This window comes from Argiope bruennichi, chromosome 2 (genome assembly GCF_947563725.1).
Source record: "Argiope bruennichi chromosome 2, qqArgBrue1.1, whole genome shotgun sequence".
NCBI classification, from domain to species: Eukaryota; Metazoa; Arthropoda; class Arachnida; order Araneae; family Araneidae; genus Argiope; species Argiope bruennichi.
The window spans coordinates 70,269,577-70,288,124 of record NC_079152.1 but is presented as its reverse complement, the minus strand read 5'-3'; the positions used below and the strand labels follow the sequence as shown (position 1 = coordinate 70,288,124).

Genomic DNA, 18,548 nt, shown 5'->3' with positions numbered 1-18,548 from the left:
ATTATCCAAAATATCTGTGATAATAATTAACATGAATTTTTTAATAATAATTAGCATGTCCATTTTTGACTTCTTTATCTTTTCTTCCCCCCCCCCTCTCTTTCTTTCTTGGGGAGAGGAACGCCTCGCACGCATTTCTTTCTGACAAAAATTTTAAAGCAACGCAAAAATAGTAAAAGTGTAAAACAACATTATTTAATAACTTAAAATATCTAAAATGAAATTGTATTAGCCAGTTTCGAGGAAATTATACTATAATTTTTAATTGCATAAAAATAAAATGAATTTTCTTCAGAATTTTCTACGAGAACGTTAAAGTATTTAATAAAAGATTTCAGCAATTTAGCTGTTCGCACGACTACAATATTTTTCTTAAGATTAAGCTCGAAATCTACAATTCAGTATAAACTAGATTGGGCTATTGGAAACAAGAATTTATAGTCACAAGTTAATAATTTATGTTTACTTTGTCTTAAGCAAAGTGTACAATGGGGAAGTATTGTAATTGTTGAAGAATTCGACTTCGAAATTTTAATTTGAACACTCCAGATTCCCCGTGTTCAGAAAACACATTGTTTGAATTAGACAGTTTATCATTATTTGCGTTTGAGTGTCTATGAACATAATAACTCAAAAGCTATGTATTTATATGTATTCATATATATATTCATATAGTATACGTGAACGTATTAACTCAAAAATACCACAAGCTAGTTGCATGAATTCTAGAATGAGAGTTTTTCACCAAAATTGTGATTCAATGACAAAATTTGTATTTAATTAAAGAAAGAGTGATGCATGGGTGATTCTTTTCATTTACGAGGAAACTAAACACAAAATACAACATTTCGGAGAAGTATAAAAAAAATCAAGGATAAATGTGTTTTTTTCATGTAATTTGCATTTATTATTAAATGTTTTTATAATAATAAATAAAGGCCGGGATAGCCTGGTTGGTTGAGCGTTGGATTCGCGTCCTTTAGGTTGCGAGTTCGAACCCCACCGGCCAAAGATTCCCCGCATGCTTGGTGACTGACGCGCGTTAAATCTGTCGTAGTCACAAAGTCCTCCATGTAGAGAGTAATACCACTCAGGGTACTGGATCAGGGGTGATTGTTCTCTGATTCAGGTCTAAATTACGATCTGTGGATGAGTGAATGAAATGCGTGAATGAAGCCCGCCCCGTAAAAAGGGTTGCGACGTGTGTGTAGATAAGTCGTTCTCTTGGCCCTAGATGGCGCTCCTATAGAAGCAAGAAGCGCTCCCCCTCAGGCTTAAATCGACTGTCTTCGAACAGCGGGCTTGTCCATGGCAAGTGCCATACGAAACAACAGCAACAACATAATAATAAATTATTATCACTATTTATTTTAAAAATGTGGAGATTTAAATTCATAATGTAGCAGTTTAGAAATATACTTATAATTACTTATTATTTATCTAAAAATTAATATATTTTCGTCGTATAGTACTGTCAGTATAGCACAGTATTAAAAAAGAAAGGCAGTATAATAGTCACTAAGCTATTCTAAAACGATAAGGTATTTTGACTAATTGTAAAATTCTTATCTTTTATCATCAACATTTTAGCACACAATCAACATTCTATGATTTTCTATCGAAAATTTCGACAAATTTTCTATCGAGCCTATCAGAAAATTTGAATCGATAGCTAGTAAAGAAAGAGCATGAACAAACGGTATAAATACCCATGCGATCTATATAAAACTTTTCATTTTCTTGCTTTTATGCTATAGCAAGACTCTATCAGTCGAGTTAGAAGAAATAATTTTTGTTTCGAACATTGGAGAAGTTGCTGAGATAAAGTTATTGTTTAGGTATAAGAAAAAAAAATTGTTCAATATCTTTTATTTGAAAGTTCCTACAGAAGAAAATTTGAAATTTATTTCGAAAAAAAAAAAAAAGTTATCCAATTTAGAATTTTAAGTCAAGTCTTTACTCAAGCTCTTATGAATGGAAAAAATTAATTTTTTGAAGATAATTAAGAAAGTTAGCTGAAAATAGTAATTAAAATGATTAATCAATTTATTTTTAGTTTTAGTTTAATAAAAACAACGTTTTAGTGATTTGATTTTTTTTGTAAATTAATGTTTCATTAAGTTTAATAACTTTATAAAATAGAATATATGATAATTACAATAATTATCATATATTTACTTTATCATACTTTGTTTTTAATCATTTGGATTTTTTATATTTATCTATGTATATTTATTATTTTATCTAGAACTTTAAAGTAGAATTTCAGCATTGAATAGAGTTAGTGGTTGGAGATAGAATAAAAGAGTAAGTTAAGAATTATTCTAAACAATATTCTAAAACTTTGATAGACTTAGTGAATTCAATTGAATTTTAGCAAATTTTTTTTCTACATTTTCTTTTGAAAATTTTGTTAGATTTTTTTTCTGATATCAGTCTGTATATTTAAAAATTTTAAGAAAACAATTATTTTTTTATCTAACTGCTTTATTAGTCGGTGTACATTTCGATAATTCTAAAATTCTAAAACATAATTTGTTAAATCGTTTGAAATATACTAAAATGTTAGCATGATATAACAAAAAATTTATTCCAAACTATTATTTATAAAGAAATCTTCTAGTTGTTGACTAATGACTAAAAATAAATCATTTTATAGTTCAATTTTTTAGCATTAATTAATTGAATCTTTAAATTAAATCCAAAACTGAAACTTGTCAAAGCTTATAATGCATATAAAATACAACGTATCAAGACATATACCAGGAAAATAAATCAATATTGGAAATACAATGTTGTTTGATATTTTCAGACAAATACTCAACTGATACTATAATTTCTAAATTAACATTTTATATTCATGCGTTGATTATAGAATGCCATTTTAAAAATTATAATAAATTTCCACGGAACTAATATATGAATTTGATTAATTATTTATTCAAAAATTTTGGTGGCAGTAAAAGCTTAATTTTGAGCAAATTTTTTTTTAAAAAATTGACAGATAAAAAGATTAAGAAATAAGAGAAAAAATAAAAATGGTAAAAATAAGATAATCTATGTAATCGATTAAGATGTTATTTATCTACTTCTGTAGCATATTTCATAGACTGTATCTGTATTGCCAATTTAATTTCTAAAAATACTCTAAAAAAATAAAATAACATCTTCAATTAATTCATGTTTTTTTAGTATCAATATTTCATAGTTTTAAAAAAAGTTTTAAAATTAATTAAATTATTTCGCATACCTTTTAAAAATGCAAAATGATTTCTAAAAAATATTAATTAGCCCTAAATGAGACTTTTTTTCTTTATTATGGATTTAATTTTTTTTTTTTTTTTTTTTTTTTTTTTTTTTTTTTGTAAGTACATTCTGTTCCTAGTAAAATAGCATCTTTAAAATAATAAAATAAGTATTAACAACCCAATAAATATATTTTGTAATATATAAAATAAATATGACATTTTATTGTTACTCAGTTAAGATTCAAAATTCTAACATTTATTTGAACAATACGAAACTTTTCATACAAAATCTAAAATTTGTTGAGAATCGATGCGATAAAAAGTAGACGATTTATAAAATCTTCAAGTACTTCTTTTAGAATGAAATTGTTGCAAATGGCTTGTTGCTTATACCAAAGACAATTTTCATGTAACAAATAAATAAATAAAAACTATTTATTTGAGCTAAAATTTGAGCTAAAATATACTTATCTTTTTTACGAAAGTTGAATGAATAGTTTAATTTCACCGAATTTAAAAATATTAAATGAATGTATACAAGCTATAGTAAAATAATTCTTTATAAAATTTTCACAGTTAGTCTCCTTTTTATGAAGATTTTAATTTTATATGTAAGGCATAAATTAGGAATAAAGACAAATTACATGGGGATTTAGACAGGAACGATTCCAGAATATTCAGCGCCCTGTGCCTTATTGTGCACCCCCTCCCCTCTTGTATTTATCGTATATGGATATATATCTCTAAACTTAGTATCAAAAGTACACATATATTTTTTCAATTTAATATTTATTTTAAAATTCAGCAGAAGTGTTAAAAGAAAAACCATGTTGCGTTAAAAATGACAGATATGATAGTATCTATCATCAGTATACTATCTGATAGATAGTATACTGATGATACTGGTGTTTTATGTCGTTTAAACTACTTATATATATTTGGTCAAGTTTTATACTAAATATACCATTATACCATTTGGGGAAAGTATTTTACATTATGTCATTGCAAAGAAAATCGAGGCTGAAACGCATCGGTAGCTGTTAGACATTTATGGTGAGAATGCCCCGTCGAATACAACTTACAAAGAATGATTTAGACTATTTAAAAATGATGGTTTCTTCTTCGCAGAATTCGTTTTTGTCTGAAAGGTGGATAAATGTTGTCGTTTCTAAGCGAAATATTTTGAATAAATCGATCCTTAATTTTTACAACAAATAAATGTGTCTTTTTTTACTTGAAAAAGGGCGGAGTTATATTCATACACCCAATATAAGCTTTTTTATACAATAAATAAATAAAATCTTTTGGTGTATATCTGTAGATACATAATTTTTTGCTTTAATTTTTTTATGATTTTCCAAATTTAGTAAAAGATTTAATTGTTTTAGGAAGACAACCTACAATCATACTGTTTTATTATTTATTTCCTTTTGGCCTACATATTAGGAAGCACAATACTCTAATCGATTTTATTCACATTTTCTGGTGGTTTCAGTTCCCTTCCCCCCCCTTTTTTTTTTTTTTTTGCTCTTGTCATATAATGCAGCCGAATTTTTAAATTTATGATTAGGAATTGGCACGCAGTAAGTGCCATGTGCTACCGCACAAGCTGCATACCCCTAAAATCAATCCTGTTTTTTATATTAATGTACATTGAAAGAAACAAGTAGGGGAGAGCTGATTTAAAATAATAGAAAAAAAATTTATTAGCCTTTGTCATCATTTTATTATAAAAACATTTTTTTTTTACCAAAAAATCATATTTTCTAATTTAAATCTTGCAGAGCACACCTCCTTCAATGAATTAATGATTTAAAAAAAATCGAAGTTATTGATGCTTGCTTTTAAGTTTTCTTTTCTTTAAAAAAAAACAAAAGAAAATGTTATAATAATAGGAAATGTACGTTTTATTGAAATCAGAATTTTTTTTCAAAGGTAGACATCATGAATAATTATAAAAAAAGTTTTAATATAGCATAGAAAATGAATTTATACTTTTTTAATTAAGGAAATAAACTATGTCAATTTTCTGTAGAGTAATATTCGATGCAATAGTAATTTTCTGGTTTGAAGATAATAAAGATTAAATTTTTCGCTTTTGTTAGTTTCGAAAAGTAAACTGGAATCTTTACTTTGAGCAGAAGTTTTAAAAAAATGAATCAAACAAAATTCATTCTTATGTCTTAAAAATTTAAATACTCAAAGAATTTTTGATTTATCTAATCTGATAATTTTATTTATCTTATCTAAAGGCGCCATGTGCCTTATCTTTGTATAGTTTCTACCAATATTTTCACCAATTTATTCAAAGAAAAATAGTTTCAAAAATTTATCGATCATGAAAACAGTATTTTACTCATAATTTGCATTTCAACTATTCTGTACGGTAACTTGAATATTAGTAGCCTAAACCTAGAAAGTGTTAAACTAAATTTGGGGATTTTCAAAATGTCTCATAATTTCACAAATATTTTTGACTTTAAGAGTACAAGTGGCCATTTTAGACAAATTTATGCCTTATTTTCTTTAAATCAATATTTATTATAAAAGATATTTTTCTAAATTTCATTTTTAGAAAATTATTTTTAGCAGTGGTTTAAAATACCTATCACAGGTACTTGTTACACTTAAAATAACTTTTTGTAAATAATTTTTTTTATCTATTAAATAGTGTTATTTGGATATCTAATTACATTTCTTGGTAGCTTTTCTTTTAAATTTTTATTTTAAGTATATAGCTTTTGACAAAATGACAAATAACCTGAACTATGTAAAAATGTTCCTCACATTAAATATTTTACAATTTTAAAAAGTTTCCTCTTAATGAAACCTGTTAAATATTAAATTTTTGAGATCATTTATATATTCTGAAGATAAGGAAATTTGTCTAAGGAATTAAGCATGAAAGAAATACCTCAAAGCAAAAGATTTTTCATTCAGCAATATATTTTTATTCCAGCGTACCAAAAATATATACTTTCCGTTTATATTCTATGCCAACCATATTTTAAATCAAGGGTGGACAGATTTTTCCAGGGTACTGGCTACTTCTAATTTTTTCAAGGTGTTGTGGACCACCTAGTGGCGTAGGTCTACAATATTTATGATAACTTAATAATAAATACGGAATATGTACTTAACTACATAACTACAAACATAATTATAATAGTAAGATACATGCACAATAATAACAGCCACGAATATAATATCAGATGATGCATTTAATATCAAACAATTCAAAATGCATTAAAAAATAAATCATTTTCATTTAAAGTTAGTTCTTATTGTTATAATTAGTAGACGACTTAGTCTGCATACTGTACGCCAACCTTGAATATTTCAGAATATAATTACTAGCTGCTAATCTTGCACTGATTCTAAGTGGTTGTCTGTGAGGCGCGAACAATATGATTATATTCATCGTTGAAAATACAGATTCTCATATGAAGTAGAGTCAAAGAACGATGTTAAATGGTATGGAACTTTTTAAAAATAAGATACTTTATTTCATCCATTAGATTCCAAAAGTTATTCTTAGGTTCTGAATTAGATGCTTTTAAAATTATGCCACTTTGATGGAGAAAAACTTCATTTTCACAATGCTATTTTATCTATATTGCCAAATGAGAAATACACGAATGTAACAATTAGCTTCTTTTAGTATGCGCGTCTTAAGTCTTAGTAAAGGCGGTCACCTCAAAATGTCTTGGTGGACCACCGATCAATCGTGAACGACTTAATGCCCACTTTAAAGGATATATATACTTACGAAAACAGTTACAAACATCCTAATTGTTAAATTTTCTCTTTTTCTCAAAACATCTTTTTTTACTTTTGTTCTTGTGAACGTATTGAGGATTTTTTTGTTCGAAATCCAGCAATAATTTGCCATCTAGCTGGTATTCCATCCTTGAAATATTTTCATATAATTTCAAGTAACTACTTTGTGGGAGCTTTGTACATACCAACATACGTACATACATATATATCAACCAATCAATTAGCGTTCTGAATGCGAAATTTTATTATCATTTAGAGATTTTCATTCATTAATTTAAAAGGATTAAGAAAGATATTGATGGAGGAGTAGGAAAAAAATTCCAGAAAATGAAGGAGAAATGAGGGAGAATGGGATAGGAGAACAGACATGCACCAACAGGCTTGTGACCAAATGTTGTTTCCCTTTGGGTGTACTGTTATGTAGTATAAACAGTTCACCAATTTAAAAGAAAATTCTAAATAATTATTAGTTTGCCCTTTTTTCATTTAAATCTGTATAAAGCAAATCTTATAACTTTAAACGAGCAATTCCTATATGCATATAAATTTATTTATTTCGTATATCACGGAAACAGCTCTAACGATTTGGAACAAATTGCATATTTAAAGTTTTGCTTTTTCAAGTTTATTTGTATAGGTGTCTTTCTTCGTGATTTTACTCACAAATTTTTTCTATAACTTAATATTGACACGTGGCTATACAGGAACTGCATAAGCGTATCAGAGATGTAGTGGTTAGTACATGCATTTTTTTCATTCTCGATCCCCCAGTTATACAATTGAATTAGATTCAATTAGATTTCTCATATAACTAACTCATGCTCGATATACAATTCAATTAGATTTCTCATATAACTTTAATAGAGCCATAGGATAGGATTTTATTTACGATTTTATAAAAAAAAAATGCCGAACGAAGCTTGATCTTCCAGATATTTATTTAAAATCGATTCATTTGTTTAATAGGATCATGCCAGTAATTGTATATTGTATTGAAATATACAGAATTCATATACATAAAACTAGTGGTTTTTGATAAAACAGTATGTGACGCAAATTTTAATTACTTTTTCAGTATGCAACAATCCAAAAAGCTATAAAAACATTTGTTAATTTCAAAATGATTTTCGTCTTTGTAGACTGGTGACATTAGACTGATTCTTAAAAAAAAAAGGAAAAGGAAAATGTTTTCTACATGCCAAATATTTTTCTTAATAATATTTCTTGTTAGCAGATAAAGTAAGATGATAACAGTCTCTTTGTGAAGAGAACATTTTGCAATTCACTCTTCTCTCACTTTTATATGCTTACACATTTTTTTTTTTTTAAATATGCATTCTGAAAATATTTAATATTTACTTAATTGCTTTAATATTTACTTAATTTACTTTTATAAATAACCATTATTAAAGTTCAAAATATTTTATTTTATGAACATTTTTTGTGTAGTTTTCCTTGCCATTTAGTCAAAAAGTGGGTGAACACTTTTAAATGGACATTAAAGAAAGCAAAATTTAAGAAAAATACTAAATAATTCCGTTTGGTTAAGAAAATATCAACAATTATCTTAAGTATTGTTACTCTCTAGTGATATATTTGTGATATGAAAAATGAATTTTTAATACTTTAGTTTGCAAAAATTTAACTTTTACATATTAAAGGCAGGAAAACTGTACGGAAATATCGTTAATTCATGAAATATTTTAGTGTTCCAAATCTTTTGATAATGATTGTAGATTGAACATGGCAACCATAATTAAATTAGTCACAAGACTTTATGTTTAAACAATATTTCGATTTTTAATATTTTCTTTTAAGTCAGTCTTTTTTTAACGAACCGAACATTTTTATAAATGATATTGTACTTTAGTTGAAGCAAATGAATAATAAATATTGATTGAATATAGAAAGCTGATAAACTAAATAAATCGTTTGGGCAATTTAGATTTAAAAAAAAACATTTCTCAAGGGAAAAAAATTCTTACTTTTCTGTTTAGATGAAAACGATAGATAAATATTTTTCCAAACGTGGTAAAATGAATTACTTTATGTATTGCTCTAGATTTAATTTATACTTCATTTTCATATTTTTAGTCTATTAGTTCAAAAATGTTCTTTTTCTAATCTGAAAATTTTAAAATTTGCTTTATAAAATGAAACGAATAAAGAATAATTTTTAAATCCAAAGTTATTTTCATATTAAAATTATAACAACATATTTCAAATTGGAACTTTATGAATAATGCTTTATGAATGATGTAGTATGTGTATAAATTTTTTAACAGATTATTAATACTAATAAAAAATTTATATAAATCATTTTTCGAAAACCAACAATATTAATTCGTGCTTTCATGGAGAAAATGCTATCTTCATCTCACCAATTTCAGCATTTAGTAAGTTTCTTGAAGCTTAATGTCAGCTCACAGCATATAGCAAAATAGAGACAGTAGTGATGTGTATCACGTGAGTATAACGTGACATTGACTGATTTTATCAGAATCGCTTGATAAAATTAAGCTATCATGTTCTTAAATGTTGAAAGAGAGCTTAAATATTTAAATGCTTAATTCATTATGTTTTAAGCATATTTTTAAAAGTTTATTTTCGAGAACTGATAAACTACGAATAATTGCTATTAAAAATGAATGATTTAATTTTGAAATCTATTCTCGTGAAATTTTATCCACAATTTTAAAATTTATTATTTTAAATACTAAATATCATGAGTTTTTATAACTCTTTACTGCATAATATTTTCTCAAGCTGTTTTTCCCCCGTCCTTCAGAAGATTTGGATTCTTTCTTTCTTCCATTTATCAATAAATTAAAAGAAAAAGAATCCATTTTTTATATTCACTTGCATTGCAATAAAATCAAAAATATTTGCGTCATTTTAATTTCATTTACACTGGAAAGAGAGTTATGAAGAACATTCTTAGCAACTATTGAAATAAACCTAATAATTCAACATACTATTTATATTTTCATCCAAAATTCCTATAATAAAAATTTTAATTACACCGTTTGGATTTATCTAGTAGTGAAATAGAACGAAATGAAAGACTCTTATTTATTATTCAAAATATCTAAAACAGTTTTATTTATGAAAATAAATAAAACTATACAAGATAATATATATAAAAAACCAAAAATTTAAAAAAAAAAATGTTTCTTTTAAATGTTTTTAATGTTTTCTCTCCTGCAATTAAAAAAAAATTAGCAATTTTATTTTGTTTTATAAAGAAATAAAATTATTTTTTATACTTATGCATTAATGCCATTTACTTGCGATGAAATCTAGTTATTGTATTTCTAAACATTTTATTTCGAGCGTTTAATTTTACTTCTTTTTTTACTTTTATTTGTCTTTTTCTTTTTTTCAATCATAAATCTTTCTTCTAAAGCTTGCAAACAAGCGACTTACAAAATTTATAATAAATAATCATAAAAAAAGAATTATGAAATGTTTTACAACATTTTTTCAGTCTAAATAAGGGTAAAAATTTAATGACAAAACGAATCGTAGTTAAAGCAATTTTACTGCATGTATGTTTAAAACAATGATTGGAAAAGTAACAAATGAATTTTTTTCCAAGTGACCTTTTATCTAAAAGAATTCCGATCAAAGTTACTGAATGATGCACATAAAAGACTTTTTTCAAATAAATTTGCCGGACTTCAAATATATATATATATATATACAAAAGAATAGAAAATACATCATCTTCTAATTCTTTTTTATTATTAATACTTTAATTAGCATAACAATATTTCTTGTTACAAATGAAGAATCCAACGTTTAAAGTAAGCAATTAAATTAATTCCTTAAAATTATCATTATTGACTGACTTACATTTTAGGAAACAAAAATGCAATATTAAGTTCAAAAATACAAATGAAAATTAGAATTGAAGTTAATGAAAGAGTACACACCTTTGACTTGATTTTTTTCATCAAGGACAAATATTTTTCTAATTTAAAATTGATATCATTAAGAGGAATGCTTCTTTGAGTTATCTCTATAGAGTTTGTCTTTAGAGTTTTTTAGTACATTTTTTAATGTAAATTTATATCATATAAGTGAAAAAAATTGATCTTATATTCGTTGTGATATTCATTCATTCATTGTGATAAGTAGAGACATTAAAATAGTGTAATGTAACTTTCCAATTTCTGATTTTTACATATATTTTGACTTGCAAATACTCACATATGTATGCATATGAGTTGTATAACTTATAGTCTAACAATTTTTTTTTTCAATTTTATGTAAAAAAATTATAGTTGTGTTTAAATTTTGTTCAGAGCAAATCGCTGTGGTTTGATGTATAAGGTATAGTTTAATTTCATATTAAGTAGACAACTAACAAATAACTGAGAAATTGCACCAAATTATCTATATGATAGTTAATTTGTTAATTTCATACAATAGTTATAATCATAAAAAAACACTTATATTTAAAGGACAAAAAGAAACTTTATAAAGAAAGACAAATTATCTATAAAAATCTGTCACTTATATGTTTTGATTAAAATCATAGCAATTTATCATAGCATGAATACAAATCTAGTAATTTACCAGTAACAGTGACTAACTGTATTTATTAATAGCTCAAACTTTGCTCAAGGGACTCACATTAAATGCGTAGTATCGTATTAATTTTGAAACCTATTACGCATACATAAGAATGCTAAATATTTGACGTCACAACTTAGTATACAATGGGCAATTATATATTAAATAACAAGCGGAGTCAGATTTGTGGTATGATTACAACTTCAAGTAAATGCACCTCATAAAATACATGCTTAATACATAATACTTTCTATCGTGTTTGATAACTGAAAAAAGAGTAGTTTCTCTTTTCCCTTGCCGTTGAAAATAGAATTTTCACTCGTAATAAATCTTTGCCCAAGGCTATGAACATAAACATACAACTTGACATAATAGATAAAAATATAAGGCATAATAGGATCGGCCAGACATAAGGAAAAAAATGCATTTTCTAAATCCAAAAAGCAAATAAAATAATTAAAACAAAAAGAAGTTTAAATAAATATGAATACCATCAAAATCTCAACAATGAATTTTTAATAGTCACTAAAATTTCTGTGTCAATTTTCGTATGCTAGAAATTAAAATGCAATCAATTATATTAGAAATATTCAACTTTTGAAGCAACTATTACATTTTTTATAAATATTAAATAAACTTTTATTTTGATGCCATTTTAAAACTAAAGGCACCAAAACGAATTTTTTTGTGCTTTCTGTGTAAAATCTATTAATGACAAACTTAATGAGAAAAAAACATACCTTATGTCTGATTTTCAAAAATTTCCAAATTAATAAAATTATTGTCTAGTTTTGAATAATTCAATTAAAGATAGCAATTTTTCATTTTTATCTGAATTTTTTTTCATTTTATGTGACTAACCTTCTTTTTTTGATCATTTCTCCATAAACATAGAACAATCTAATGCTAATAAAGATAATGTTTATCCGGTAAGATACTGATTTAAAGATAAACATGTATTCTCTTTGGAACGTTTGAATTATAAAAATATTGGGATATTTGATAGTGAAATTATTTTCATGCGCTGGAAGCTCTTATCGAAGTGAAGAGGTACTTACTTTTATGAAAGAAAATAGATCTATAAGTTTCAAAGAGATATCCCATTTTATATCAATTATCTTTATAATGAAGATAGCGGTTGGTATGTTAACAGCTTCGAGATCTTGAAAAAAATCGGAAAATAAGCATTCTTTTAGAAGAATTTTATTTATGAGTTTTATTATACGACAATTTCGTTTATCCGTTGGAGATTCGAGAGCTAAAATCGACTTTTGGCTGTGTTGTTTATATTAAATTTTAAAAGGTACAAATGTAATAATAAAATAAACCATAAATCTAAAAATGAAATTATATGAGAAAAACGAAATAACACTAGGGGGAAATCATGACACTAATATTAATAATTAGTAAGTTTGCTTTAAAAGGTTTTATATATTTGATTAAAGTTTCAAAATAAATAATATCTTACAGTGGAAACATAAGAATGTATAACGATAAGTATATATTAATCATATCTTGCAATCATCCATAGACGGCACCATATAGAAAATTAAGGAAAAAATTGTGGACTCAAAAATGAATTTGTCAGATGGACAAATGAAAAAAGAAATCAAGGCGAGATTGAATTAAAGAAAGACCAATTTTCAAATGCTTAAAAAAGTTTCTGAGAAAAGTTTCATGCAATTGCATCACTTTCCTTTTTTAAAGATTAAGTAGCTGATTTTTTCCTTCTAAATTTCTATAAATGCTCTTCTGGATTTATTTTTAAAAAATAATCCATGCTTATATGATAAAGCTTATAAAAAGGAATTTATCACGAAGTTTATACACCATAGAAAAAAGCTAGAAAAATGCATTTTTATTATTGCGCATAAAGAAACGATGTAAATACTTATTTATTATCGAATGTTCTAAATGAATCAATCAAAATTTTTGTAAAAATCTGTGGTAAATAGATTAACTATACCTAACTAATTAGACCCATTAACTGATCACATTACATTTACATACAAAAATAATCAATGCTTATATGATAAAGCTTATAAAAGTTAGTTTTTTTCACGAAGTTTATACACCATAGAAAGAAGCAAGAGAAACGCGTTTTTATTATTGCACATAAAGAAGCGATGTAAATATTTATTTATTATCGAATGTTCTAAATGAATCAATCAAAATTTTTGTAATGTAACGATGTAAATACTTATTTATTATCGAATGTTCTAAATGAATCAATCAAAATTTTTATAAAAATCGATGGTAAATAGATTAATTATACCTAACTAATTAGACCCATTAACTGACCACATTTACATTTACATGATAAATTATTACGGTTGTGAATATATATTTAAATAAAGAAGAGATTATGCATGAAATATCGAAATGATATTTAACCTTCCTTATCATTACACAAAGCAACATAAAAGCTGAAACAAATTATAAAGAAGTGATTTAAGTGTCAGTAAAAGAAATATTAATTTAATTACTGGGTACTTACTATTTTTTTATACAATAGTTTTTAAAATATTAATAATTGTACATATGATTAGTACTAGAATGTAATGATCAAATAAAACTTTTATAGTTTTTGCAAATAAAGATGTATCAGTAGTAGTAACTGATAGTAGAAATAATTTTAAAAAATCCGATTTTAAGATTAAAAAAATGAGTTGTGTTCTAATCTCAATCATCTCGTTTACTTCTAAATAATCATGTCATTAAAAAGGCCTTGTCAAAAATGGGTAATTTTAAATTGGGTAATTGGGTAATTTTATCTAAAATTATAAAAATCCTGATATAAAACCGCGCGTATAAATATCTTATAAATTTTTGAAATTATTTTTCTTTTGCAGCAACAATTATTTGTAAATCCATTTTAATTTTTTTAAATCCTTAAAAAAATTCAGTTAATTTATCCAAAATTGTAAAAATTCAAATCTGCATCCATAATATTTTTAACCTTTATATGTTAACCTATGTAACCCTTCTTTAAGGATTTTTTTTTTTTTTTTTTTTGCAATTTTAAAAATTCAATAAATTTATCCAAACTTGAAAAAAAAATCCTGTTAAAATTGGCATGAAAAATAATTTTTATGGCATCAAATTTGTTAAATCTATAACATCAAATTACTTTTTGCATCTATAAACTTCTGTAATTTTATCCAAAATTATAATTTGTTTTCTTAGAACTCCTTTATATTTTTACAAAATTATAAAAAAGAATATCGAATTGCACAACTGTAAAAATCATACCAATTCATCAATATTATATTTCCACAGAGTTTATTGTTGTTTTCTGTTTTTATGACCGGCGATAATTGTGGGACTGATACGAAATTCAATTTTCCACCATCGTAACGGATTTATTTTGTAAAAGAAAACTATCTTTTTAGAAGATTTTTTTGTTACGACAGAAAACTAGATTTATTGTTTTATGATAAGTGTAAAGTAATTATCATTAAAATATCAGTTTTATTTAAAAAATTTAAGGGAAAATCGCATTGCTTAGGTATAATTAAAATACGAAAATAAAATGCCCCTTTTAATAGTTCAACTTTTGTATTATTTTTCTCTTTTTTATAATCTTTAAAAATTTTATTTTTAATTCGAGCTGCAATAACTTCTTTACAAATAGCTGCATTTATTATTTTCATATCACAGAATGCTAAAACTTATGTAAATAATTGCAATAACCTAAAATGTATGCGTAACTTCCTTAGTACAGAACAACATCCTGAAGATAAATAAATGCAATATTTAAATGTATTATTTTGGTCCATTAAAATATCATATAATAACACGCGATCGAGTCAAGTCTTTGTTAATAAGGTGCTTTCTTGTTTCGTATAATTTTGTTGTGAAATTAGTAAAATTTTAAAAATAAATATTTACATTGGTAAATAGGATTCAGTTTGATGTAGTTGTACAATTTAAGTGCAAGGACCACTATATATTTCATCTATCTATTTCATTGAGTTTCTTGAATTGTCATGTTCACATGCGTATTATTAAACAGGTAGAACACTAAGCACAGAAAAACAGATATAGCTACAAAACGTTTTTTTTTTTTTTTTTCGGACTCGAAGAGACTAAAACTTCGAAATTTGATGAAAAGCTAAATCAAAAAATCGATTTTTGTTGATTACAACATTTACTCCATGCGTTCTTTGAACATGAAGAATTAAAAATGAATATTTCTTTGGCACAAATAGGGAATTATAATTTCAAGAGCATTTAAATTGGCCCTACTGACTTCTTCAAACACGGAGGTCGATTGCATGTTCCACTGAGGTCTTACAGCCACCGTGTATGCGGTGCTCGTTTGAGAATGCAAACATAGTTAAGATAAATGTTTATCATAAAAACCACCTCCTTCCTACGAAGGAAGAAAAAAAAAATCCCATAACGAAGCCATTTCCCATCCAATAAAATCTTTATTTATCTACTTCTCTCCTCTATCGACGTAGTTGATGATAATCGGGTGGTTTGGAAGACGGAACCATGGCTTATGGCAATGGAAGATTGTAGACTGCAGAAACGAGAAAAATAAAAAAGCATCATAGAAGGGGGAGAGTGTCCTATGGGTGTTTACATTCGTCTTTTAGCGGGCTGACCTCCCGGTGGCCATTACTTCAACCATCTCGAGAGTTAAGATGAGTTGCAAGTGTAAACCACGACTAAGATTCATGAAGCGAAAGCTAAAAAAAGACAAAAAATAAAATAATTAAAAGGAGGAGGAAAAAAAACTGCATCGTCCAGAATTGTCAGAATTTGGGGTTTTAGGGTATTGGTATAGGCTGAGATGTTGCTTAGCTGTTCGTTAATCGTCGCCGTTCTTGACCTTTGTGTTGATCTTTCTCATTGCCTCATCCCCCCCTTCCATCTCCTCTGACCATTTCATAGTTTTTAATCTTTGACTTGTGACGTCTTACGTCTAACGTACCAACTGAGAAGATTGAAGTCCAAGCATCGGCATGTGTCCATGATGAGAAAAGTCGAGTGGAGGGGAGTTGTTATTTGAACATGATGCAATTAATTAATTTAATGAGAATTCTCAAGAACCAAGGAAGCGGTAAATAATTAAATAACGGACTTCATTCAGTGGAGATATTCGAATATCAGTTGCAAATGGAGATCCAGTTCGGTTTAACAGGTACCTAGCATATTTGTTCTTCTGTATTTGGTTAGGTTGTTACGGTTTTATAGCAAGATTATTTCTTTTGTTATCAAAGATATAACTTTTGATGATGTAATCTGGCATCAACTTCATGATAGAAATTCGAATTTTCGAAGTATCCAGTTATGTCAGATGACTGTTGCAATGTCTTTTGAATACCATTTTAACTTTAAAAATTCGTTCCAAAATCTATGTGGTATTAGATAATTACGGAGAATTCCTTGTCTATAGTTCTTATGAAAGTGGAAAGTTAGTTAATTCGAAATACAATGGCATTTTGATAATGTGAAATTCGGCAATACTTTTAAAGATTCAGTAAAAGTAACGAATTGTTTTAAGTAGTTTTAATTTCTTATTGCTCTTACCAAAATATTTTTTAAATTGCTTATCACTCTTTTATAGGATTCATTAACTTTCAGAAATATTACATTCAATATTAAAATCAACAGTTCTTATGCTGCTATTAATTTGGATAATCAGTAATGATATTATATAGTGTTCTTATTGTCTATTCGGTAGTTTTCATAAACATATTTAGGTTTTTATATGCTTTTTTTCTGTAACAACTTTAAACAATTTCGCGCTATTCTAAACGTTTTTTTAATTATATGAATTATGTCTTCTGTCGTACTTTCGTTTAATTTTATAAACAAAACAATAATTTTAAAATCTTGGTCACTCAAACCTTCAAACGCAGTGACTTAATATATGTGAAATTAACACATTATTTTGTGACTACAATTGTATTTCGATGCCAAATTTTGCTTTTAATGGGTCGGAAAAAAGGCATCCAAAATTCACATTTGATTTTCCGATGTTTGTGTATTAACTGCATCCCAGAAATTTAATCGCCAAAGATCACGCTCCAGTAAACTATTTCATGACGATTTTTCTTCAATGGCAAGAGTTTAATAACGCGCAAGTACGCCTTTATTAGAGAATATACGAGAAAATTTTGGGAAGACTACCTCATTGAATCGAAAAGGTATTCTGTATATCAATTACAGATAAAATTTTAGAGAATTTTGTGGTCCATAAGAATATGCTATTCAGTTCAATTTCTCTTATGTCCTTTAAATCTTTTTGAAATATTCAAAGTGTATTACTTATTTCTAATATCAAAAGATTCTCGAAGAGATCTTTCATTGAAATAAGCCCCTTGATTAAATGTGCAGAAATTGACAGCTAACTTCTATAACTGAGCCACGAGCAGATTAAGTCTGCTGGAAAAAATTGCGAAATGTAAATATAAATGATAAAAAAGCTCTTTTATTGTAATTTTTTATAGTCCACAGAACAAAGATGACTTGAATGAAAGTTGAGTTACCATGAAAGAAAAATCTGATAATTTTAATTAATTCAGAATAGTAATATGATGCAAGTACATGCATATTTGTGAGAATTTTCAGTTTTTCTTAAATTTTTTCAATTTTATATCTTAAAAAGTATTATTAAAAATATCGATAATTATTCACTTTTTTTTTCTCATTTTTGTATTTTACAAACTTACCAAGTTGATTATTTAATATTATATATTTAAGGAAATGCTTTGAGTTGCTATTATTTTTGATAATTGTGCTCTTGAATTTTTCTTGCTTCTTTTGAACGTTTAATATGATGAACGAAGCATTATAAATAAATTATACGTTTAATTAATTACCTTAATATATTATAGATAATGACTTTTCCCTTGAATTTCAAATAGAACTGTAGATGCACATCAACAGGTGTTAAAGCCGAGAAATTGCTAGCACAAAATAAAATTT

At 26.2% G+C, this 18,548-nt stretch overlaps 1 protein-coding gene across 3 annotated transcripts in view; it reads left to right on the top strand.

Annotated features, from left to right (window-relative positions):
• The window catches only part of LOC129956458 (GATA zinc finger domain-containing protein 7-like), an 89,958-nt gene that overhangs the window by 27,533 nt on the left and 43,877 nt on the right, over nucleotides 1–18,548 (top strand). The window contains exon 1 of one of the 3 annotated variants that reach the window (XM_056068347.1): nucleotides 16,570–16,758. The exons of the other annotated variants lie outside the window; for them this stretch is intronic. The gene's annotated coding sequence lies outside the window, so the exon portion shown is untranslated. Of the gene's footprint in view, nucleotides 1–16,569; nucleotides 16,759–18,548 lie in introns of those variants that run through there. 3 annotated transcript variants of the gene reach the window in all.